A 27,457-nucleotide genomic window follows, 5' to 3' on the forward strand; every position below is an offset into this window, starting at 1 on the left:
TAACCCTTCTACCGAGGTGGAGCTACAACCGATGTTTCAAGCAGGTACACAATATGATTGGTGCGCACTTGATTGGTTGGTCAATATACTTTTCAAAATGGGGGTGGTCTTAAAATAATTGAATATATACGGAAATAATTCGGCGGAATACAGTTTGTGCGTATGAGCCAACAAATATTTTGGAACGATTTATTCATAGCCATACTAGTGCACAATGTATTGTATGTGTCCTTTTATTTTTGTGAATCTGTCAGCGCAATGACGACAGATACAGTCTACTTACCTTTGATCCCAGCCACACAATTGCACTCGAAACTTCCGGGTGTATTTGTACAACTTCCCCCATTTTGACAAATGTCGTCACTTTCTGTGCATTCATCGATGTCCTGGTTGCAGTTGTTTCCCTTCCAACCTGCAAAGTTATTAATGAAATTGATTAAAATTAGTGCAGTAATCAGCAAAATGTTTCACTGAAATCCTATTAATCCACACCGACAGTTCCGATATCCCGCTGGATGATCACTGTCAGATGAACGTCTAAATATGCAAATGGGTATCATCCTTAAAAGTGACTCAACAATCACTTTAACACTTTAAATAGGGACGTCTGGATAACCGGGTTCCTGTGTTGTTTGCCAACAGTTTTACAACACATGACACAAACCTTTGTTATAAGTAGGAAATTTAGTCTATGGCACAGTAAAACTCGACAGAGCACTTGTATTTCTGTCTGGTCGACATCTCAAATGACAATGGTGGATACAAGGTTAACCAGAAGATTTAAGTAATCCATTCTAGGCATCCATTCTAACAACTTTGGTCAATTAACCCATATATGCATAGGGTCTTAGATTTTCATCAGATTTTGTGAGCTGATTTCTTTTCATAAGCAATGAAAGGAATGAAGTGTCATTTACCAGTAAATAATTTTATCCATACTTTTTTTACACTGCAAAAGTGCGTCCCAAAAATGGGGCGAAATGCAGATGAGAGAACTTAAATTAGATAATTTGCGGAAAATTGAGTATGGAAAAAATGCAAACTATTTTCTTTCTTTTTTTCTCTTTGAACAACGTAAGTTTTAACACATTCTAATGAACTTACATAGTTAAAATAGGGACCAATTATAAATCATCTTACCTCACCCTCGCCGAATTGGCAGGGGACCTGCCCTGCCACTGGAAGTGACCATGCTTAAAGAACTTAAACTCTACAAGTAATGTGAATGGTTCATCACTAAACAATTTACTCAGCTTCATTCGCATCGATACTGCAAGTTTCTATCTTCAACAATAGGAGAAGAAAATGCTTTTGTGAAGTACCAGTCCCCAAAAAGGGATGATATACATAAATTGGTCTTTCTGGAACTTCTTAAGGTCTAAATAACAGTTCACATCAACGCTCACACCAGCTTTCTGAGCATACCTTCAAAGCACATTTTAGCTCCTGTATGTGGGTGGCAGGTGTAGTAACCGTGGTCAGGAGTGTCCTTGCAATATTTCTCACACGTAGATCCGTACCAGTCCGGGTCGCAAAAGGCTCGGACTACAATCTTAAACCTGGAAAATAGTTCACTCTACATTTTTCACTTAAGAGGCGACTAACGGGATCGGGTGGACAGACTCGCTGACTTGGTTGACACAAGCCATCGTATCTCAGTTGTGTTGAACGATGCTCATATGCATGTTGATCACTTGATTGTCTGATCCACACTCGATAATTTACAGACAGCCGCCACAAAGCTGGGATTTTGCTGTGATGTTTACGTGCATCAGGCCAGTTGACATTATCTTGGTGCGAGACCGATGATCATTCACAACAAATTGTTTTGATGTTCGTGTAGCAAACTCGTTATTTTGAAGCATTTATGAATAAACAGTATGAAAGAATATTCCATCTTGTTTTGTTCTAGCCTCTCAACCCAACTCCCTGTTATCATCGCAGATATGTCTTAGTCTGACTCACGTCGTCCTTCCCAACAATGTGTATGGGGTGTACACAGCTTTCTGTTGTGTAGCAGCGGCTTGGATGTTGATCAGCTTAGAGAGTGTGTCCATGTGGTCATCCCCGGAGGTGTCATCATTGTCATACACATCCACCTTTATTTCTATCGGGGACTGGATGAAATAAAATGTATGCCATCTGTTCAGTTTAGTGTAGCTGAATCGATAATAACAAGACACACATACTGATAAACTTTGTATATGGGTGTTTTTAAGTCAACTTCAAAATATTAGAGGCTGGAGCAGAAAAAGGGACGAGGTTGCAATGACCTGATGGCATACTAAGCCATACTTCATGACATAAAAATCAGATTGTTAATTTCCTGATCAACACTTGTAAGGACAGTTAAGGTTTCATGTAAGAGGTTTTGAAGATTTATTATCTGAGTGAGTGAGTGAGTTTAGTGTTACGCCGCAATCAGCAATGTTCCAGCTATATGGCAGCGGTGTGTAAATAATCGAGTCTGGACCAGACAATCCAGTGATCAACAGTATGAGCATCGATCTGCGCAATTGGGAACCGATGACATGTGTCAACCAAGTCAGCGAGCCTGACCACCCGATTCTGTTAGTCGCCTCTTACGACAGGCATGGGTTACTGAAGATTAATAGTCTAAACCGGACCTGCACAGATAAGATTTATCATCTAATCTGACATATACCCACTGTGTCAAATAAAGATTGAGTGAACAATCCTACCGGTATGGCGTTACTTATGTGTACGGTGAAAGGATTTGGTGTTCCTTGAATGCTGCCTCCAAAGTGGATTATGTCGTGGTTGTCTATGTAATTTGTGGTGTTCTTGTAAACAGAGCACGGCCGTCTTCTGTCAGGGCTGAAATAACATCGGCTTATAATATTATAGCATTAAATCTACAGGTAATAAAGCGCCACATTGAAAGCACACAAGTTTGTCCCCCTGCATATGTAGCTTGAATGACCTGTGAACCAATGAAGTATTGAAGGCCGGAGTTCTTTCTCTTCATAAATTACTCCAAATGTGCACATCAAATGGCACACTAAAGTTTTCAAATACAGGAACACGTGACAAGCACAGCGAAGGCGATTTTGGAAATATTACCTGTATTACTAATACGCGCATATATTCAAAAATATCAAAGGAAATACAATGTATACAAATTCTTTACACGTAAGAATTAAGAGGAAACATTAAAATAACCAACAGGGACACAAGTCATATATTTAAACGAGATTTACTAGCCTACAAATACAAAACTGTCAGGAACTCATATACTGGACTCGTGTGTTTTCTCAATAAACGTTTTAATTGTACCTACCCATCAATACACAGGGTAAACATTGGATCACACTTATCAGTGCACCACATCGTACCCCCACTGTCACAACAGTATCCACGGCTTTCCCTGCCATCTGACCAGTAACTGATGAATCGAATGTCCAGTTTACCGTCAGTCTTCACACGCTGTAAATCATGAAGATAGATTCGGACAAACAGTTATTGAGATCTGTTTCACGCTACACCCACCAATGGTCCAGCCACAGAGCAATAACCTGTGAATAATTGAGTCTGGACCACAGATACCAGTGATAAACATGCTAGATATGATCACACACTAATAATTTAGCTCATCATTATATAATCACCTCGTCCCCAGTATTCCATGACATCAGAAATTCAGTTTCTTCAAAGGACTAGTAGAAAACCTACTTCACTGTTATTCTAATGAAGCGATAATCGTGTGGGCATGGATGGAAAGTTTAAAGCCGGAAATACACCGGATGCCTTTTGTTACAAGATATGCTCTCGGACGTAATTGTGTGAAGGAAATGTTTCTAAGGAACACTTTAGAGAGATTGTCACCTCATAATGATCACATAACATCACAATCCAGGTTTCCATTTCCTGACAGTTTTAACCATTTTCCAAATGATGGCACAGTTTCGCAGTTATAGTCCTGAAATGTTACTGTCCATTGAGGACTACGTTCACTACTCGTCCCTGGCGCAAGTTAGCGGCCTCGGGCCGGTAGGCTAGCGTAGATTTCATAGGTCTTCTGCTTTTAATACATTTGTGGAAGGTGTATTTGGTAACCTTGTAGAAGAAACCCGGGATTTCGTTTATAGACAGTTGAAGATAAAATAAATTATCTGCATCACTTCAGGCTTTCCTCACTAAACACGTGGTATCGTCACTATTTGATTCATAAACACATGCTCAGTCAGTCATTATTATACTAACATTTGTTTCGCGCAAATATCAGCTGCTCAAAGGCGCTATGATTTATCATCGATCATTGGATATCAATCTCAAACGGCACATCGTATTATCAATCTCAACCGAGTTAATATGGCTTTCTCATCCTTTTGAGGTACCAATTCACCTCAGCTGGGTGGACTGGGACATATAGCCACGGTACTTTGTTCAGGGGTTACTGCACGTTGCTGTACCCGCAACTAGGTGTTTTGGCGTATTCGTGTGACCACCATGTGGTCATTTACCAAACGGATTCGTGGGTTCTTTTAGGTGCACAGGGTTGTGTACTGTACACTAGGGGTTGTGACAACACTGAAAGAGTATGCACACAAAGTTGACTCCAAGGTTTTGACACATGTAGGTTTGATCCCGGCACCTCAAACTCGCTGGATCACTAGTCTGGCGCCCTAGACAGCTCGCCCACCGCGTCCCCATGATGTAGTCAGAATTGTACAAACTACTCTGTACAAACTCTATCAGACATTTCTTAGGTAAGTGGAAAGGTTTCTGTGGCTCTATGATACATTACGCTGACAACTAAGGTTAGAAAAGACAACTTACAGCGGAATGAATCTAACAACCATCATCATTCTTTAAGACTGTCATGGCGATATACTCTGGGAGAATGACATTGACTACTCATACTTTCGACCATGTGTATCTAAACGTATTGTATAACAATATTTGATGACACTTTGAGGCATCATTCATTAACAGTGAACTGGCACTTATGCAATATGGTAATACCAATGTGATTATCCGAGTATCAGTTCACACCACGTTTTGGAACATGACTGAACTAGTGCGATATTGATATAAGAAACTTGTATTGGAATAAGTGTAATAGAGGAAGCTCCATGTATTAATATTGTATACGTTTCATTTATGTTTACAAAACTTGACACAAATTACTATATTGTTTAAGTACAAACTTGAACTTGAAAGTATTGCACTAACAAGCACTACAGCTGAACAAATTATTGTGAAGGCTTAGCCTATCAGTAAATGTTTCACAAGACGAATATATTCACACCATGATATATCTGATTTATGTCCTCTGACTAGTCCATGGAGATAGCTGGTCATTGGGCCACTTTGGGAGATGTATTACATGCCTACCTTGATTGTCAACAGCCAGAGAAGTACGGTCACACACAAACGTCTTTCCCTTGTCTTCATCTTCTAATTGGTATCGCTTACACTTGTGTCCTAGGTGGCTGATGCATATCGGATGGCAGACGCCTTATTTAACTGTCTGGTTTATCCAATGGCCGTAACCGTCCTATTAACGCTAGAGGCACAAAGCGAGTTTCAGGTTTCGTTTCTAGTTTCTAATTTGAAGTGCTGCGGAAATACAATGAAAACGCGAGTCATTTTTGTCAATAATCAGCGTCATTTATATAGTTTTAACATCATTGAATGATGAAGAATCATCAACCACGGGTAACAGATACGGAACAAAATGATATTAACGCGTGCCTTTATGATTGCGGAACAACAGTTGAAGTTCAACAAAGCTGTTTAACATTATTTAATTTTATGTAAACAATTGAATATGGGATATTGGTAATGTACCCCCCTCATCTATAGGATAGGGGTGCAGTGAGTGAGTGAGTTTAATTTTACGCCGCTTTTAGCAATATTCCAGCAATCTCATGTAGACTATCGAACCCGGGTCCTCTGCGTGACGAGCGAACGCCTTAACCACTAGGCTACCCCACCACCCCGATAGCGGTGCAGGAAAAGAGCGCCAATGTTTGTCTTAATGAATGAGAAACGCTCCACCAAAACGTATGGGTTGATTTGTTTTGATGTGAAACTACACCAATGTGTCCAATGAAAATAAATGATGTATGTATCAAGAACATTTCCAAACAAATGAAGGTTGTAAACACGACACTCCCAATAATACAGCATGAGACGTCGGACAGCACCTGCAAGGGGTGCTGTCAGATTTACCTCTTGAAGTAGAATATGTTAGTGTGCGCCCTCATGACTATGACGGGCTATGCGAAAAACCCAAATGACATTCAACAAGAAATAAAAGTAAGAGATTTTTCAGGGAAGGACTTTTCTTTATACATCAATATCCCGAGCATAACACTGATACAGTCACAAAGCATGTTACCTCAGAAAGCCATGGGGTATTCTGCCAGATCGACTTGGTTGTGAGCATATTGTTTTCTTAGAGTCCAATGTTTAAGGACATCTTATTATATACAATTAAGCACTGAGGAGGTAACTGTTGACCAAGCGACGTTAGCAACGTGATGAACGTTTACTGGCATGCAACTGGCATGTTGACTGTGGGCAGACGTCAGAAAATATGTTGCTACAGGTGTCTCAATATGCCATAAGCAGAGTGTTGGCTTGAGGAATCGGTACAAAATGCCCCTCAGAGGTATCGTGGTATGGTAAATGTCACTACTGACAAAGACTGGTCAGTGATTGTTCTGAGAAATCGAGGTTCACTCTCCATTTCCTTGATCGAATGAATCGAGGCTAATTACGTCCTACTGAACGTCTTCTGGACGTCAAAGTCGTACAGTATCATCGTGTTGGAATGGGCTCATAATGGTATGGGTTGGTATAACACTGGTCAAACCGCGCTCTATATTATAAGTAGGTAAGTACTATCGGGGCAATATCATTGCACCTCTTGTGGTAAGACTTTCACAACGACTTTGGCAATGTTTTATCTTTCAACATAAGAACACACGTGACCACTGTGTCATGAATGTGACATAATCTTCCGAAAGCAAGACATCTATTTCAAGCCATGGGGGTGGCGGGGTTGCCTTGTCGTTAAAGCGTTCTCTCGTCACGCCGAAGATCCAGGGTTCGATTCCCGACATGGGTAAAATGTGTGAATCCCTTTGCTGGTTTCCCCCACCGAGAAATTGGTGGAATATTGCTAAAAGCAGCGAAAACCCATACTCACTCACTCTGTCATAGTGCCTTAATCCTAATACATGGATAGCCAACTCGCTGATTCACTCAGGCCGTGTCCCCGAGCACTCATTAGCAGACGTGTACGTGAAATTAAAAAAAAAAAACCATCACTCTCAGTGTATTCGGGCCTGCTCTCATTGGTATTTGGGACAAGCACTGTCTGACTCATGTGTAGCATGCATCGAAGACCTCGTGCATTTATTGGGTGGTATTAGTGATGTTGGCTGTAAAATGAAAGTTTCGATACTGACACCCGACCTTTTAAAGAACCACTAAACTTTGTTTTTTGTTACTCTTTTAACCATTACATATGAAAGATTTGTGGTTAGTCTTATGCGGAACACCAAATTTATTCTTTAAAAACTTGTGGTTAATTAATACCGAGCGATTAAAAGTGGCCAAAAAGTCGCCTGCTTCCCTCTCGCCCGCCAACGAAACCACAGACAGGTTACGTAACTCTGTCGCCAGAGCACTGCAGTGACGTCATATGAGGAACGATTTTCAGTTAGTTGTATAGAAAGTGTGTAGCACGCTCATCATTTTGATGATTTCTCGACATGAACGACGACATGCCGAATCATTGCTTTGTCGTCAATTGCTTCCTAGGGGTCGGGTGATGGTGTCACCATGCACAGATTTCCACAGGACCCCGCAGTTCGTGCTAAATGGGTTATGTTTGTGAGTGCGAAGCGAGCGTTGTGGAAGCCTGAAACGATATCTTACTTGTGTTCAGATCGCTTCACGGAAGTTAAAGAATCAAAACTACTTACTAGTTATAGTAAAATATGTATATGATTGATGACCATAAAGATTTTCCATAACACAACTCGTAACATAACGATTTCTTCCTCAGAAGTGAGATTGTGGTCGAAGTAACAATAATATTGTAAGTAGTATTATATTGACACCCATCTCGCTGCCAGGAGAGAAATTGTTATGTTATACGCTATGTCATGCAAAATCCTATTGGCCATCAATAAAATACATATTTTACTACCAGTAGAAAGTAGTTTTGATTTTGTAACTCGGTGAAAACAAACCTAAATAGCATTTATCCACAGACTTGCGGATGTTCCCGACAGGGCGCCGCCATTTTTTGAAAATCGTAAAGTCTGTTAGAATTAATGAGATTATAGTTTGTTCTCATCAAGTTAGAAAATCAAAACTACTTTCTACCTCGTAGTTAAATATGTATTGGAATCATAACCAAAAGGATTTTGCATGACACAACTTATAACATAACGATTTCTTCCACGGAAGCGAGGTGGGGGTCGAAGTCACAATACCGCGCGATAAATTTCTTGCTACATTCACATGGTTAATGTCCACTCACCAGTATGTAGATACTAGTCAATGTGCGTCTTTATATTTGGTCTTATAATCCTAATTAGTTTATTATCATACTTTTATGCATTTTGAAACTAAATAAAAAGCTGACGATCTGCTGATACTTATAGTGAATTTATAACAGAACTGTAATATCTAGACATTTTATAGTTTGCCAATGTGAATCATAATTCGCACACACACCCTAGTGTATGTTGTCTGTCTCATTACACTTCACGGCGAAAACAATGATTCTGTTGAATGCTACGACAAATGAATAAAAAACAAAATGCAAATATTAAAATTAAAACAGATTAAAGTTATAGGAACAATATCAGGCCATTACCTTGTTTGAGGAATGTATCCATCAATATCCACAAAACTGTTCCAAATGATGTGTCTTTTAACAGTTTAATATACGAAAAAGTGATAAATCTTTTCACCCAAGATAGCACACCTGGCAACTAATTGCATAATGTCCGCCTTTCATTAAAAACAGAAATTTAGCTAGCCAATAATGGGCAATCAATCAATGTATTGCCGGTTAATCCTTTGAAAGAAGGACGTTGTTTTTACGCAGACACCGGCAGAGTGTATTCAGTATAGATTAGTAAATCTACATACATAAACACTACCTTTTGACAAATCCGCTGTGTAAGATAAAAGTAATTAATCAATCAGCGTGTTATCGGTTAATCCTTTGATCGATGTTTATAATGTTGAATATTTACTCCAGACACAAGAAATGCCAAATGGGAACCTTTGTCGGGTAATCTAAGTGTGTTACCACTAATTATACCTGTTATAAATTCATTAACTGACCATCAAGTGAATGATGACAAATAACATGTGTAGGTTTATACCAACTAACACGGGTTACAACAAGGGAGTATTAATTGCTGTATTGCATGTGAAACCTTATGGGCCGACACTGTTTTGAGAATACAAACAGATTTTGACATGACATGATTAAATATCGAGGTAAAACAACACAGAAATGGGATCAATTTGGATCAGTCATTATACAAATAGGGCCTAACGACACCAATCAATTGTGACAGAAGCATCTATGAAAACAAGTTGTAACTCGGAAACTAGGCAAAGCAGGAGACAAAATTAAATGCCAGTAGATTGTGAGAACATATAGCTTTCATTATCCACAACAATTGTCACGATTTCAGGTTTATACAAGCCTGTAAACAAGATAATTTACCCCCTAAAATGTAGATGAATTCTGCATCGGCCCTCAAAGCTATTCCTCATATGACGTCACAGAGTCGCGCCGCTCTGATTGGTTGAAATTTCGTTCGCGGGTGAGAATTGTGCACTGTTGTCAAAAAGGTCGATTTAAGTCAATTAAAGGTCGAAATGAGTAGTTTTAATGACGGGGTTTCATTTATAACGATGCCAGTTAGTGATTTATGTATTTTTACCCCCTAGGGTTTATGTGACCTTTAATAGGCGTCACCCGCCAGCATCTCGTCACAGCAACCATTTGAACACATCAGGCGTGATCGTCCACTCCCGAACAGATATGTTATCATCACACCCAAGTGCCAAATTTATACCCAAAATACCTGTCTAGAGCAGTCGATAAGAGGAGTGAAACCATTCTCGTTAATGAAAGTGAATATTTATAGCTTTAAGAATATTTATTTGCTAAACTGAAATGGCTGCTAGTCTACAATGGCAACGTCAAGCCTTCATAAGCTAATACAATATGTACATAGTGTAATCATGCATATTTATAAACTGGTCTTCTTGTCCATCTGTATCAGTAAAGAAAACATTATCTGACATTCACATCTATGCAATTTAGGTGATATTCTTAACACTTGCCCATTTATATCTAGGTCGTTGGACACCATTCATGGGCTTCACACATTGTGCCCATGTGGGGAATCAACAAAGATTCAACACAAACTATCAAATTCCAAGTTACACAACATATGATCCTGGAATTTACTCTTTGGCATCCAACCATCACTGGATCACATGCACAAAATCCTACATATAATGTACACAACATGTGTTCATCTTGGAATTTGAACCCAGTTACCCTGCGCGCAAGAGAAACTTTAACTATTAAACTATGATCTTATTCTGACAATACTGGTTTGCTGTTGATATACCGATCCCAAATCGGTCCTTATAGCAGACATCCATCTACATCTTGCATTACCTATAGCAAATAATTATGAGATTTTTCTTTCATTGTTATTATTGGTTTGGTTTTGTTTTTGTTGTTCTTGGGTTTTTTTATTCCATTTCATACATGCATATATAAGGCTAACATGATATATGGACGATAAACATTTCAGTGATCAATAATTCGGTCATGGATAAGAGTAATGGATACGTACAAGTTTTAAAAGATTACTTCATTTATACTATTCACAATGACACCATATAAAATTAAAGTGATAGCTGACAACACTGTGATTGATTATTTTATGGCACTTCAAAGAATAGTTCAGGCAGTTCCTTCCATTTCACTACATCTGTTATTTTTTCTTGCTATGAATTGTTCAATTTTACAAAGGTCCTTTATTGATGAGACAAATCTGTCAAATGATGGGGAAAGCTGTTGAAGACTTGAGATGTAGATAAATATTTTGGCTATGAGTAAGATATGATTAATTATGTGAGTGTTTGAGCCAACCCCAAACATTACACAGTTTTTTGTTATTTTCACATTACTTTCAAAATAGTTATTAATGAAATACTCAACCTGCTGCCAGAAGTTGAAAACAATCTAACATTCATAGAAGACATGTAAAATATTTTCGGAGTCTGTTTTACAAAAAGAGCTTAGATCATCATCAACCAACCTCATTTTCAGTAATTCTTTTTTTGTGTATATTACTCTGTTAATAAATCTGTACTGAAAGTCTAATAGCTTGCAATCATTTGTACATTTTCTATAACAAACAAAGGCATCTTTCCAGTTGATATCATGATCGAAAACAGAGTTCCAATGTTCTAATACCAAATAATTATGAGATTTTCCTTTCTTTGTTCTTATTGGTTAACTAATACATCGTTGAAGGCAACTACACATTTATCTTTTCATAAGGGATTGTCTGTGAGATGTTCTCATCGTCTTTGTCATCGACAGAGTCTATCGTTTCATAAGGGTCTTCCTGTAGGGGGTCATCCACTTCGTTGTCATTGATGACAGTGTACTCTGCATTGTCTTCCTCTTCCTCTAGATTCCCCGGGTCAAGGGTCATGTCTCCATTGACTGGTGGGATGTATGACGTAACATGACGGCGTGTATCGTGTGTTCCAAAGTCATCAAGACGTGTGTGGCCATCCGGATATCCGCTTGGTCTCACAGAGTCAAGGCTCCCAATTTCAGTTGTTGGGATTGCGTTTGATGCCTCATCACAATGTGTATTCAGTGTTGCTACCTGTACGTCATGGAGTGTTGCCACGTCAGAATGACGTGTGTTGTCATGTGGAGTACTTCTTGCATCTTGCAGCATTACTGGGTCAAGGGTCACGTCACCAAGACGTCCGTTGTCATTTGGAGAAACGCCGAAGCAATGTATAATTACTGGGTCAAGGTTCATATCTTCAGTGAGGTGAATGTTTGATGTGTCATCACGGTGTGCTTTACCTGCAGCGTCACCAAGACGTGCGGTGTCATCTGGATAAAGACCAAAACCCTCAAGACTCTCTGGCTCAAGGGTAATATCTTTAACTGCTAGACTGATGATGTTCGATGTATCATCACAGAGTGTGTCGGGTGATCCTAGGAAGCGAAGACTTGTGTAACCATCTGGAGATACACTTGCCTCCTGGAGATTTCCTGCATCCGGTGGTTGGAGGTTTCTATTGCATGGCACGTCCATCACAAATAAGTCAAGCTGATTGTCGTCTCTACATTGTTCCGTCTTGTTCCTGGAAATAAGAAATATGACCATTGTTGACATAAATGCTAAATATCCAAACAAACTCCTAGTATATTGCAACTGATCATTAAGATGTCTGAATTTGGATTTAGAGCTAACTGTTTCGACTTGAAACTGTTTCTAGGTACATGTGTGTAAATAGTCAATGTTATACATTGACTGTTCACTTACTGTGTAATCATGTTCTATGCCAGATAAAAAATATATTCATTGTTACTAAAATTGTGCTCGATACATAGATTCACATTCAGATGTCCCTTGTTATGGTTGATGGGGGCTGGGAAGTTTGTGAGTTTGTTTTAGTCAATGCCTTGAAACATTACCATTATTTCCCTAAAAGGTACTGAACAATGTACAAGAGGGGTAAAAAAGATGCAGCATCTCCAGCTTTGTATGCCAAAGTATGATGTTAAAATATATTTTCCTAATCATTTCTCGAACAGTGTGTATATTTCAAAGCAATTCCAGTTCAAGTAGTCGGGTCATAGTGTATGCCTTGAGGAAAAGTATTTAGTCCGATTGCCAGAATGTACGTTCTTCAGAGTGGCTGTCGTCTCTGCTTCCTCTCCCAATACATGGTAGTATGTAAATCAGTGAGTATGTCATGTACTACTTACGATCTTCTCAAGATGAAGAAAGCCACCAGAAGCAGTACAGGCATCAGGACAAGTCCTACAGGAGATAGAATGGCCGACACATATTGGTTTGTGTCCCAGCTGTCAGGTGGACTCTGAAACACACCCATATTGACCTGTTGTAATCTGAAATCGTCTCGTCCTAAAAAGTGTTACCATACATACGCGGGAATAAGAATGTGCTTTTAAAGGTTAATTTAAGAATAATTAGCTCCAAGGAACCTTTACTTGTTGGCAAATGTGACAACGTTCATCACAGCTAGAGACTGTCGTCATATGTCTGGACTATGGTTGAATGAGATGATGACAAATGACAAAAAACAATCCAATAAACATACGTAAAGGGTATGACAATAGTTTCAAGCAAACATCTCTAAATACAGACATCGTACATCACTGACCCGACAGCAAGACACCGCTAAATATTGCTGAGTGTAGTGTAACTAGCCCACAAAATAATTCACTAGCTCGAAATTTGAATGAAGAGACTAAACAAAAGATTACAAAATGGTACATGTCTTAGTATTGTCGGCGTGACAATTTCATCATTATGCTGCTAATATGATGAGCATTGTTACCAAGCCATCATCGTGCATGATTTAAGTGTATTGTAACTTAACAAGACGGAGAGAGTAATATATTTATATAATGACCCCATGAAAATTCACTAGCCATCCGGGCCAATGATTGTTACTAGCCACGGGCGAGCGGGCCAGAAACTATTTCGCACCCTGGGTTCAATAGCCAATAATGGTATTACGTTGTTACACAAACAGTAGTAAGACGTCGGCCATCACTGTTGGCACCGTGGGGGTCACCTTCAAGGTTGCCTTCTCTTCTTCTCGAGGAGGATACAGCGGAAGAGGCAGATATTCATTGATGATTTCCTCAGGGTCGGATTCGAAGATTCTAGCTAATGAATCACTGTCTAGAAAGGATCCGTTTTCCACAGCAGAGTAGAGTTGTACGTGCGTAGTAGTATAACTGAAATGTACATAACACACAAGCTTGGTAACGATTTTGACCTTAACTGCAGGACGGGACATTTAAATATTTAAGTCATTGTAAAACCCTCTTTCCATGTACTGATCAACATCATTCTGCTGGTCACTTACTTGCTTTCTGTCTGTGTATTTGTTCTAAAATGGACGTCCAGCTTTTCTTGAATTCCCCCGAGTTCGGTGATGAGTCTGGTCAAGCCATCAGCCAGGTCACCTCTATTTGTATGATCAATCTCACCCAGGAGTGTGATGTTAAAAGTGTCTGAATACAAAGAACATGAGAATTTCTTAGAATACATTTATGATAAATCACAAATTGACAACTTAAAGCAAGGATGAAATGAAATGAGTTCAAATTAATTATCAACATCTGTTTTGCCAAACAAAAAAGCACATTGCATACATCAGACTCCATATCCTGGCAGGATACCACAGCCCATCTAGATCTGCTTCTCCAGAATGAAAACCAAACACTCGTCAACTTTGTGTTGTCTTAAGAAATAGCAGCTTGTTTTCATTTATTGCATATTCTCACCTAAATTCTGGTGACATTAAGTGTCAAAGTGATTGAAGATTTCATATAATATCGGTTTTGCTCGTGACATCGACATAAAGTAGTCTCCCTTGGATGTTTGTGGTGAAACACCATCCCAGAAGCTGACGTCTTTGCTGAAATACCTGTGTGGTGATGCCCTCTCTAGGAAACATGTAGGTCCCCTCACTCAAGACGTTCGAACAATACTGGACACCCGTGATTGCTGTAACTTCTTGATTATGCTTGATGTATTCAATTTGATGCTACCAGGTAATTTTCACCAATTTTGCCGTATTGTATTAACGTAAACGTCATAGTATGTCGTTCAAAATATTTTGTTGATTCTTCTGTTGTTACTTACTGATTTCACAATTTGGTTTTATACTTACGTATACATGTATTAGGCTTAAGACACTGTGCGTGAGTGAGTGTGGTTTTGCGCAGCTTTTAGCAACATTACACCAATAGATCACTGCGGGGGGCGCCAGAAATGGGCTTCACACATTTTACCCATGAGGGGAATCGAACCCGGGAATTCGGAGTGACGAGCGAACGCTTTAACCACTAGGCTACCCCACCGCCCCTAGACACTAACTAACGACAAAACATACAAGAACATAACGAGAGTGTATGACACTATTTCACTTACCTACCCTTTGGTTGCATCTCTCCCCAACCCACGCAAAATCACAGTCACACTTGAACCGAGTTGCCGTCAAGAGGTCCGCTGTACAATATCCTCTGTTACAGGGGGCGTTGTCACAGAAATTAACTTTATCTGTGCATGTCTCTCCAGTCCACTCAACTGGGCATGCGCACTTGAAGTCCGATTCGTTTCCGTCACACGTCCCTCCGTTCAGACATGGCTTCAGTGCACACTGGTTGATGATGGTTTCACACAGTTTTCCTAAAACAAAATTTAGGAATTACGTAGCAAATAAAAAGCATCAGTGAACAGATATTTTTACACGACTTGTAAACAAGTTAAAGATCCCTTGCCTTCGGGTACTGTTGCATGTAACGGTGTTTAACCCTTCTACCGAGGTGGAGTTACAACTGATGTTTCAAGCAGGTACACAATATGATTGGTGCGCGCTTTTATGGGTGCATATACGTGCATTTCAGTGTAGAAATGTGGGTAAATATATTTTTTAAAATGAGGGTGCGCTTAAAATAATTGAATCTATACGGCGGGATACAGTTTGTGCGTATGAGCCAAAAAATATTTGATTTTTTGGGGCAACATTTTGTTATTATTTAATATGTATAGTCTGATATGCAAGGGAGGGTGGACGATTTATTCATAGCCATGTTAGTGCACAATGTATTGCATGTGTCCTTTCATTTTTGTGAATATGTAAGTGTAATGACGACAGATACAGTCTTCTGACCTTTGATCCCAGCCACACAAGTGCACTCGAAACTTCCGGGTGTATTTGTACAACTTCCCCCAGTTTGACAAATGTCGTCACTTTCTGTGCATTCATCGATGTCCAGGTTGCAGTTGTCTCCCTTCCAACCTGCAAAGTTATTAATGAAACTGAGTGAAATTAATGCAGTAAACTGCAAAATGTTTCACTGAAATCCTGTTAATCCAGACCGACAGTTCCGATATCCTGCTGGATGATCACTGTCAGATGAACGTTTAAATATGCAAATGGGTATCATCCTTAAACGTGATTCAATAATCACTTTAACACTTTAAATAGGGACGTCTGGATAACCGGGTTCCTATGTTGTTTGCCAACAGTTTATCGTTATACAACACATGACAAAACCCCTGTTTTAATTACGAAATTTAGTTTTTGGCACAGTAAAATTCGACAGAGCACTTGTATATCTGCCTGGTCGACATCTCAAATCGCAATGGCGCATTCAAGATTAACCGGTAGATTTAATTTATCCATTCTAGGCATCCATTGCTCACAACTCAAACTTTGGTCAATTAACCCATATATGCATAGGGTCTTAGATTTTCATCAAATTTTGTGAGCTGGTTTCTTTTTGGCAAGCAATGAAAGGAATGAGTTCATATTACCAGTAAATAATTTTTTCCATACTTTTACACTTCAAAATTGCGTCCCAAAAATGGGACGATATGCAGATGAGTGAACTTAAATTAGGTAATTTAATAGGCTTAGTTGGTGGAGATCAACCTCTCAAATCTTAAAATTGACTCTTTTCATTTCAAAGCTTTCATGGAATAAAACCAAACTAACTTTTATATGAAACTATGTGTATTAACAAATTGAAACCTGAACATTTCATTGATCCTATAAAATGTTTTCTGATGAACATCATATATAGTTGATGAATGTATCCCTAAGTCCTCTTCTGTTCTTCACATATGAAAACCATGGTTTAACGACAACTGTAAACACGCGAGGAAATCATGGATAAAGGTTATTTCCGTCGCCATACTAAGGACCATAACCTAAACCAATACGAAATCTGGGACGGTACTTTGGCGGAATATTTATCATGAGTATGGACAAAATGCAAACCATTTTCATTTTACTTTTCTATTTGAACAACAAAATTTTAAACAATTCTAATGAACTTGCATAGTTAAAATAGGGACCAATTATAAAAAAAACATCTTTCCTCACCCTTCGCCGAATTGGCAGGGGACCTGCCTTGCCACTGAAAGTGGCCATGCTTAAAGAACTTAAACTCTACAAGTAATGTGAATAGTTCTACCACTAAACAATTTACTCAGCTTCATTCGGATCGATACTGCAAGTTTCTATCTTCAACAATAGGAGAAAACTTGCTTTTGTGAAGTACCCGTCCCAGGAAAGGGACGATATTCATAAATAGGTCTTTCTGGAACTTTTTATGGTCTAAATAACAGTTCACATCAACGCTCACACCAGCTATCTGAGCATACCTTCAAAGCACATTTTAGCTCCTGTATGTGGGTGGCAGGTGTAGTGACTGTGGTCAGGAGTGGCCTTGCAATATTTCTCGCACGTAGATCCGTACCAGTCCGGGTCACAGTAGGCTCGGACTGCAATCTTTAACCTGGAAAATAGTTCACTCTACATTTTTCACTTAAGAGGCGACTAACGGGATCGGGTGGACAGACTCGCTGACTTGGTTGACACAAGCCACTGTATCTCATTTGTGTAGAACTATGGTCATATTGATCACTTGATTGTCTGATCCACACTCGACTATTTACAGACAGCTGGAATATTGCTGTGATGTTTACGTGCATCAGGCCATTTGAGTGACATTAAGTTGGTGCGAGACCGATGATCATTCACAACAAATTGTTTTGATTTTCGTGTAGCAAACTCGTTATTTTGAAGCATTTATGAATAAACAGTATGAAAGAATATTCCATCTTGTTTTGTTCTAGCCTCTCAACCCAACTCCCTGTTATCATCGCAGACTGACTCACTTCGTCCTTCCCCACAATGTGTATGGGGTGTACACAGCTTCCTGTTGTGTAGCAGCGGCTTGGATGTTGATCAGCTTAGAGAGTGTGTCCATGTGGTCATCACTGAAGGTGTCATCTTTGTCATACACATCCACCTTAAGTTCTATCGAGGACTGGATGAAAGAAAATGTATGCCATCTGTTCAGTTTAGTGTAGCTGAATCGATAATAACAAGACACACATACTGATAAACTTTGTATATGGGTGTTTTTAAGTCAACTTCAAAATATTAGAGGCTGGAGCAGACGAAAGAGACGAGGCTGCAATGACCCGATGGCATACTGAGCCTTACTTCATGATATAAAAATCAGATTGCTTGTTTCCTGATCAACACTTGTAAGGACAGTTAAGGTTTCATGTAAGAGGTTTTGAAGATTTATCATCTGAGTGAGTTTAGTGTAACGCCGTAATCAGCAATATTCCAGCTGTATGGCAGCGGTGTGTACATAATCGAGTCTGGACCAGACAATCCAGTGATCAACAGTATGAGCATCGATCTGCGCAATTGGGAACCGATGACACTTGTCGACCAAGTCAGCGAGCCTGACCACCCGATTCTGTTAGTCACCTCTTACGACAGGCATGGGTTACTGAAGATTAATAGTCTAAACCGGACCTGCACGGATAAGATTTATCATCTAATCTGACATATACCCACTGTGTGAAATATAGACTGAGTGAACAATCCTACCGGTATGGCTTTACTTATGTGTACGGTGAAAGGATTTGGTGTTCCTTGAATGCTGCCTCTAAAGTAGATTATGTCGTGGTTGTCTATGTAATTTGTGGTGGTCTTGTAAACAGAGCACGGCCGTCTTCTGTAAGGGCTGAAATAACATCGGCTTATAATATTATAGCATTAAATCTATAGGTAATAAAACGCCACATTGAAAGCACACAAGTTTGTCCCCCTGCATATGTAGCTTGAATGACCTGTGAACCAATGAGGTATTGAAGGCCGGAGTGCTTTCTCTTTAAACATTACTCCAAATGTGCACATGAAATGGCAGGAACACGTGACAAGCACAGCGAAGGCGAGTTTGGAAATATTACCTGTATTACTAATACGCGCATATATTCAAAAATATCAAAGGAAATACAATGTATACAAATTATTTCCACGTAAGAATTAAGAGGGAACATTAAAATAACCAACAGGGACACAAGTCATATATTTAAACGAGATTTACTAGCCTACAAATACAAAACTGTCAGGAACTCATATACTGGGCTCGTGTGTTTTCTCAATAAACGTTTTAATTGTACCTACCCATCAATGCACAGGGTAAACATTGGATCACACTTATTTCGGCACCCCGCTCTGAACGAACTGTCACAACAGTATCCATTGATTTCCCTGCCATCTGACCAGTAACTGATGAATCCAATGTCCAGTTTACCGTCAGTCTTTGCATGCTGTAAATCATGAAGATAGATTCGGACGAACAGTTATTGAGATCTGTTTCACGCTACACCCACCAATGGTCCAGCCACAGAGCAATAACCTGTGAATATTTTATTCATGACCACAGGTACCAGTGATAAACATGCTAGATATGATCACACACTAATAATTTAGCTCATCATTATATAATCACCTCGTCCCCAGTATTCCCAGAAATTCAGTTTCTTCAAAGGACTTGGAGAAAACCTACTTCACTGTTATTCTAATGAAGCGATAATCGTGTGGACATGGATGGAAAGTTTAAAGCCGGAAATACGCTGGATGCCTTTTGTTACAAAAATATGCTCTCGGACGTAATTGTGTGAAGGAAATGTTTCAAAGGAACACTTTAGAGAGATTGTAACTTCATAATGATCACATAACATCATAATCCAGGTTTCCATTTCCTGACAGTTATAACCATTTTCCAAATGATGTAACAGTTTCGCAGTTATAGTCCTGAAATGTTACTGCCCATTATTATTATTATGATTATTATTATAATAATTATAATAACATTAGTATGGCGCAAATATCAGCTGCTCAAAGGCGCTATGATTTATCCTCGTTCATTGGATATCAATCTCAAACGGCACATCGTATTATCAATCTCAACCGAGTTAATGTGGCTTTCTCATCCTTTTGAGGTACCAGTTCACCTCAGCAGGGTGGACCGGGACATATAGCCACGGTACTTTGTTCAGGGGTTACTGCACGTTGCTGTACCCGCAACTCGGTGTTTTGGCGTATTCATGTGACCACCATGTGGTCATTTACCAAACGGATTCGCGGGTTCTTTTAGGTGCACAGGATTGTGTACAGTACACTAGGGGTTGTGACAACACTGAAAAAGTCTGTACACAAAGTTGACTCCAAGGTTTTGACACTCGGTCACAGGTAGGTTTGATCCCGGCACCTCAAACTGGCTGGATCACTAGTCTGGCGCTAGTCTGGCACTACTCTGTACAAACTCTACCAGACATTTCTTAGGGAAGCGGAAAGGTTTTTGTGGCCTCTATGATACATTACGCTGACAACTAAGGTTATACAAGACAACTCACAGCGGAATGAATCTACCAACCATCATCATTCTTTAAGACTGTCATGGCGATATACTCTGGGAGAATGACATTGACTACTCATACTTTCGACCATGTGTATCTAAACGTATTGTATAACAATATTTGATGACACTTTGAGGCATCATTCATTAACAGTGAACTGGCACTTATGCAATATGGTAATACCAATGTGATTATCCGAGTATCAGTTCACACCACGTTTTGGAACATGACTGAACTAGTGCGATATTGATATAAGAAACTTATATTTGAATAAGTGTAATAGAGGAAGCTCCATGTATTAATATTGTATACGTTTCATTTATGTTTACAAAACTTGACACAAATTACTATATTGTTTAAGTATAAACTTGAACTTGAAAGTATTGCACTAACAAAAACTACAGCTAAACAGATTATTGTGAAGGCTTAGCCTATCAGTAAATGTTTCACAAGACGAATATATTCACACCATGATATATCTGATTTGGATCCTCTGACTAGTCCATTGAGTTAGCTGGTCATTGGGCCACTTTGGGAGATGTATTACATGCCTACCTTGATTGTCAACAGCCAGAGAAGTACGGTCACACACCAACGTCTTTCCCTTGTCTTCATCTTCTAATTGGTATCGCTTACACTTGTGTCCAAAGTGGCTGATGCATATCGGATGGCAAACGCCTTATTTAACGGTCTGGTTTATCTAATGTCCGTAACCGTCGTATTAAGGCTCGATGCACAAAGCGAGTTTCAGGTTTCGTTTCTCCTTTCTAATTTGCAGTGCTACGGAAATAAAATGAAAACGCGAATAATCATTTTGTGAATAATCATCAACCACGACTCTTGGGTCATGGATACGGAAGTAAAAGATATTAACACATGCCTTTAAATGCTCAACAAAAACGTATTGGACGTTTAGTTTTGATGTGAAACTACACCAATGTCCAGTGAAAATAAATTATGTATGTGGCAAGAACATTTCCAAACAAATTAACCTTGCAAACACTATGCCAATGATTAAAGCATGAGACGTCGGACAGCATCTTCAAGGGGTGCTGTCAGATTTACCATTAGAAGTTGAATATGTTAGTGACTAAGACATGCTATGCGAAAAAACATTCAACAAGAAATAAAAGTAAGAGATTTTTCCTAATGCATCAATATCCCGAGCACATCATTGATACAGTCACAAAACATGTTACCTCAGAAAGCCATGGGGTATTCTGCCAAATAGAGTGGGTTGTGAGCATAATGTTTTCTTGGAGCCTAATGATCAAGGACATCTTATTACATACATTTAATTTAAGCATCGAGGAGGTAACAGTGTTGATCAAGCGACGTTAGCAACGTGATGGACGTTTACGTGCCACTGACATATTGACTGTGGGCAGGCGTAAGAATATTGTTGCCCAAACGCTGCAAATGTTTATATCTGTCATCAGCATAGTGTTGTCGTGATACCACAAACACATAACGTTGAAGATCAACTACATTCTGGACGTCCAAGGGCAATAACTCTAGGTCCACACGGCTTAGTCTGAATGATGGATTGAGGGAATTGGTTCAAAAGTACCTCACTGTGCAAGCTCGCCTGCAAGGATGGCATCATCGTGCAGCCCACGTGTCATACCACAATTTTACAGCAAGTCTTTTGAATCAGAGGCGTGTGTGGTGTTGTGAATGTCAGTACTGTCAAAGACTGAACACTGTTTCTCCTCAGAAATCGAGGTTCCTTGACCTAATGAATCGAGTCTAATTGCGTCTTACTGAACGTTTTCTGGACGTCAACGTCGAACAGCATCATTGTGTTGGGGTAGGTTCATTCTGGTATGGCTTTATATACTGGCAATGTTTTATCAACATAAGAAAACACGTGACCAGCGTGTCATGATTGTGGCCGAATGTTCCGAAAGCAAACCATCCATTTTATGCCATGGGGCGATGGGGTAGCCTCGTGGTTAAAATGTTCATTCATCACACCGAAGACCAGGGTTCGATTCCCCACATGGATACAATGTGTGGAGCCCTTTTCTGGTGTCCACCGCCGTGATATTGGTGGAATATTGCTAAAAGCGGCGTAAAACTAAACTCACTCACTCGCTCATGCCATGTCAAGCACTCAATCATGATGTCATTAGCAGACGTGTAAGTAAAAATTAAAAAACACACCATCACTCTCATTGAATTTGGGCCTGCTCTCATTGCTAGTCGGTACAGGCACCGACTGACTCATGTGTAGCATGCCTCGAAGACCTGGTGCATTTCTTCCCAAAAGGGATTGTATTAATGACGTTGGCTGCAAAATAAAATTTCGAATTAGACGCCTGACCTCTTTAAAGACCTTACGCGCCATCATCTCGTCACATCAATCATTTGAACACATTAGGCGTGATCGTCTAGATGTACTCCCGAACAGGTATGTTACCATCACACCCATGTGTCAATTATATACCCCAAACTGTCTAGAACAGTCGATAAGTGGAGTGAAACCAATCTCGTGAATGACAGTGAGTATTTAAAGCTTATTTTATTTGCAAAACTGGCATGGCTGCTAATCTACAATATCAAAGTCAAACCTACATAAGCTAATATAATATGTACATAATGTAATCATGCATATTTATAAACTCGTCTTCATGTCCATCTGTATTAGTAAATAAAAGAAAATATCATTTGACATTCATTGTGCCCATGTGGGAATTCAACAAAGATTCACCACAAGCTATGCAATTCCTCCAGGTTACACAACATATGATCCTGGAATTTACTCTTTGGCATCCAACCACCATAGGATCACATGCACAAAATCCTACATATAATGTACATAACGTGTTCATCTTGGAATTTTGAACCCATTCACCCCGCGCGCAAGAGAAAATTTAGCCATTAAATTATTAACTAATCCTGACACCCCTGATGGCTGCAATGATAGTTTGCTGTTGGTAGACCAGTACCAAATCGGTCCTTATAGAAGAGATTCATTAACATCTTACATTATCAACAGCAAATAATTATGACATTTTCCTTTCATTATACTTATTGGTTGGCTAATATCTCGTCAAAGGCAACTACAAATTTATCTTTTCATAAGGGTCTTCCTGTGAGATGTTCTCATCATCATTGTCATCGACAGACTCTATCGTTTCATAAGGGTCGACCTTTAAGAGGTCCTCCACATCATTGTCATCGATGGCATTGTACTCTGCATCCTCTTCCTTTCCCTCTAGACTCACCGGGTCAAGGGTCATATCTCCAGGGACTGGGTATGACGTACCATGACGGCGAGGAGCGAGCGTGCCGACGTCACCAAGACATGTTTGGTCATCTGGATATCCGATTTTCCGGTTGATGGCAAACACTGTGTCACATTTTTAGTCCTAAAGATTTACAGGCCATTGAGGACTATATTCACTACTTGTCCCTGGCGCAATATAGTGGTCTCGGGCCTGTACAATTTCAAACTGGCAAACACCTGATATCATAACTATTTGATTCATAAACACATGCTCAGTCAGGGGCGTAGCTACCATTATGAAAAAAAGCCCGGGCAAGCACTCAATACTAATTATGAAACTTTGCAACCTATTTGGCTTACACGAAAAAAATTGCTTCCTACGCGCCTGTCAGTCATCATTTCTCATAGTGTCTATCACTCCATTGTCTGGTCCAGACTCGGTTGTTAACAGACCAGGTCGTACAGATGTAACACTGCTGAATGTGGCGTCAAACAAACACATATTCATGATAATAGACTCTGCTTTTATCAGACATTCCTTACGGAAGTGGAAAGCTTTCTGTCGCCTCACACATTAGGCTGATAACTAATGTTATAAAAGAATACTCAAAGCGGGATGGAATTTAACAATATTCTCTCACATGTTGCAACGGAGATTATGATATATCCAAGGAGAACAATATTGACTATTCATGCTTTCGACCATGTGTATCTAGACGTGTTCTATGACACTATTTGGTGACACTTTGAGTCATCATTGACTAACACTGAAACTGGTACTTATGCAATATGGTTATACCAATGTTATTGATTGTTTAACGCCGCAATCGGCAATATTACAGCTACATGGCAGCGGTCTGTAAATATACGCGTCTGGACCACAACAATCCAGTGGTCAGCCTCATGAGCACTGATCTACGCAATTGGGAAACGATGACAGGTGTCAACCAAGTTAGTCGCGACAAGCATGGGTTACTGAAGATCAATTCTAACTCGCATCTTCATGGGTTAATACCAATGTGATTATCAGTTCATGCCAAGCTTTGGAACATAACTGTCTTATGCCGATATGATAAACTTGCTTGCGTATATTTGAAGAAGTGTAATGAAAGAAGTTCCACGTATGAATATTGTATAAACTTCATTTATGTCAAAAGAAACTGGCACAAGTTGGTCTATTGTTGAAGTATTGACTCAGTTAAAGAAAGAACTCGAAAGTATGGCACGAGCAAAAAGTACACCTGAACAGATTATCATAAAGGCTTAGCATATCAGTAAATGTTTCACAAGAAAAATATATTCACAGCAGGATAGAAATTCATATCTGACTTGGGGCACCTGACTAGTCCATGGAGTTAACTGGTAATTAGGCCATTTTGGGAGAAGTATCATTTTGGGAGATGTACCTACCTTGATTGTCAACAGCCAAAGAAGTACAGTCACGCATACACGTCTTTTTCGTGTCTGCATCTTTATATTGGTATCGCTTACAATTGTATCCAAGGTGGCTGCTGCACACTGGATGGCGAACGCGCAGTACAGTCGACTGGTATATTCACTGGTCATAACTGTCATCTTAACTCCAGTGATACACAACCAGTTTCGCGTTTCGTTTTTAGTTTCTAAGTGCCTCTGTGGAGGAAATATTTTGCAAAGGCGACAAGGCTGTTATGTAAACTATTCAATATGAGATCATATGTTTCCCACTCATCTGTGGTAAATCGACGTTTGACAACACCTAGTAGGGAAGGAGGAGGGGGATGTCACCATTAAAAGTAGAACATATTAGTTTGCGCCTCCATGATTGAGACAAAAACGTAGCGGATATTTTGGTTGGACAATATCTAGTAAATAAAGTATGCGATTGATGATTGAGGAACATTTCCGCATAAACGGATAACCCAAGCACAGCATTGGTACAGTCATACAGCACGTCACCACAGAAAGTCAAGGGGTAGTATGCTGGATTTACCATTGTCACGCGACTGGGTTGTGAGCAGACGCATTCTGATTTCTGGGAACTTAACGCACAAAGACATTTTCTTATATGCATTTCTACAGTGAAGAAGTAACAGTTTTCATCAAGCGACGTTTATAAGACGTTGGACGTTTACGTGCCATTGTTGCGGAAAGGTGCCTCCTTCAGTGCATCGAGTCACCCGACGTCACCAAGATGTGACTGGTCATATGGGTCTGGTCTCTGTTGACGCAACGAGTCAAGGGTCACGTGTTTAGTTGTTTTGAGGGCGTTTAATGTCTCATCTCAGTGTGTGTCGAATGTTCCTTCAAATACGTCATGGAGTGTTGCTTTGTCACCATGACGTGCGTTGTCATGTGTAGAATCGCTTGCATCCAGTAGAATTCCTCGGTCAAGTGTCAGATCTTCAGCGACTTGTCGGAGTTTTGCCACATCACCATGACGTGAGTTGTCATTTGGAGAACCTCTTGGATCCTGTACAATTACTGGGTCAAGTGTCAGAGTTTAACCACGTCAAGAAGACTCGTCTTGACATCTGGAGAAACGCCGAAACCATGTAAAATCACATCACCAAGGGTCATATCTTCAGTTGCTAGGTGAATGTTTGATGTGTCATCACAGTGTGTGTCAAATGTTGCTACGTCACCAAGACGTCCATTGCCATCTGGATAACCTCTGATACCCTGCAGACTCTCTGGGTCAACGGTCATACCTTCAGCTGCTTGGTTAATGTTCGATGTGTCATCACAGTGTGTGTCGAGTGATCCTTCATCTTCCTCAAGGAAGTGAAGACTGGTGTCAATTGTCGATGGAGGAAGTAATGATTATAGTACATTTTGTTTATATGTGCCAATATTCCTTCCTATGGAGCATAAGTACTTGTGCATTATTGTTAATTGGTGATGGAAAATCATGATTATAATGTATCAGTGGGGTGGTGAATTTAGTTGTCATAATGGGACAATTATTTTTTGACATGTTAAAATTTGCCTGGGGAACATAATGACGGATTTACTTATCCCGATTTAATGTAGCATTAAAAGCATCAGAGGATATATGTGTCATCATAATTTTCAGGTAACAGGAATATGGACAGGTGTACATTCATTTGTATTATATTGCAATTCAATCAATGATTATGGTTATCTATTGCAAACACAATGGGCAAACATTAACTCATATTTCTTCATATACTTATTTCCAGTAGTGAATGCACTTACTCAATAGCAGGTAGCCACATAACATTTTGGCAAATTGACGTATTACACATACTTCTACAGCATAATTTCATATTGCACATCATTGGAGAACTATGATCACATTTCTACAGCAATGTCAGACTGCTCACCTATAACATTCATAATTTCATCACAATAAATTTATATACGTCAATTTGTTGGTATGAATTTCATACCTCATTGGGAACATTTGTACAATCACAATTTAATTCCATTTAGGTGTCATGCATATGTTACACATATAACTATACATGTCACACCCACCTGATCGTCTAGATGTGATATGAATGATTGGGCCTCCCCATCCATCTCAGGTTCAATGGTGTGGGTGATCCGGGCCCCGGTGATGATGTGTATTTCTTTTGCCTGCAAAACATTCATCATATGCATGAAACTGATGTAATTGGTGGGCCAGGACTTATGAGTAATCATGTTACATGTATTGCAGATG

The 27,457-nt window shown here is 39.6% G+C and overlaps 1 protein-coding gene across 1 annotated transcript in view; it reads right to left on the reverse strand.

Moving 5' to 3' along the window:
* The window catches only part of LOC124289908 (protein jagged-1-like), a 105,678-nt gene that overhangs the window by 30,306 nt on the left and 47,915 nt on the right, over positions 1–27,457 (reverse strand). The gene's annotated exons all lie outside the window — the stretch shown is intronic.

This window comes from Haliotis rubra, unplaced genomic scaffold (assembly GCF_003918875.1).
Source record: "Haliotis rubra isolate DU_JTF1 unplaced genomic scaffold, ASM391887v1 Scf451, whole genome shotgun sequence".
NCBI lineage: Eukaryota > Metazoa > Mollusca > Gastropoda > Lepetellida > Haliotidae > Haliotis > Haliotis rubra.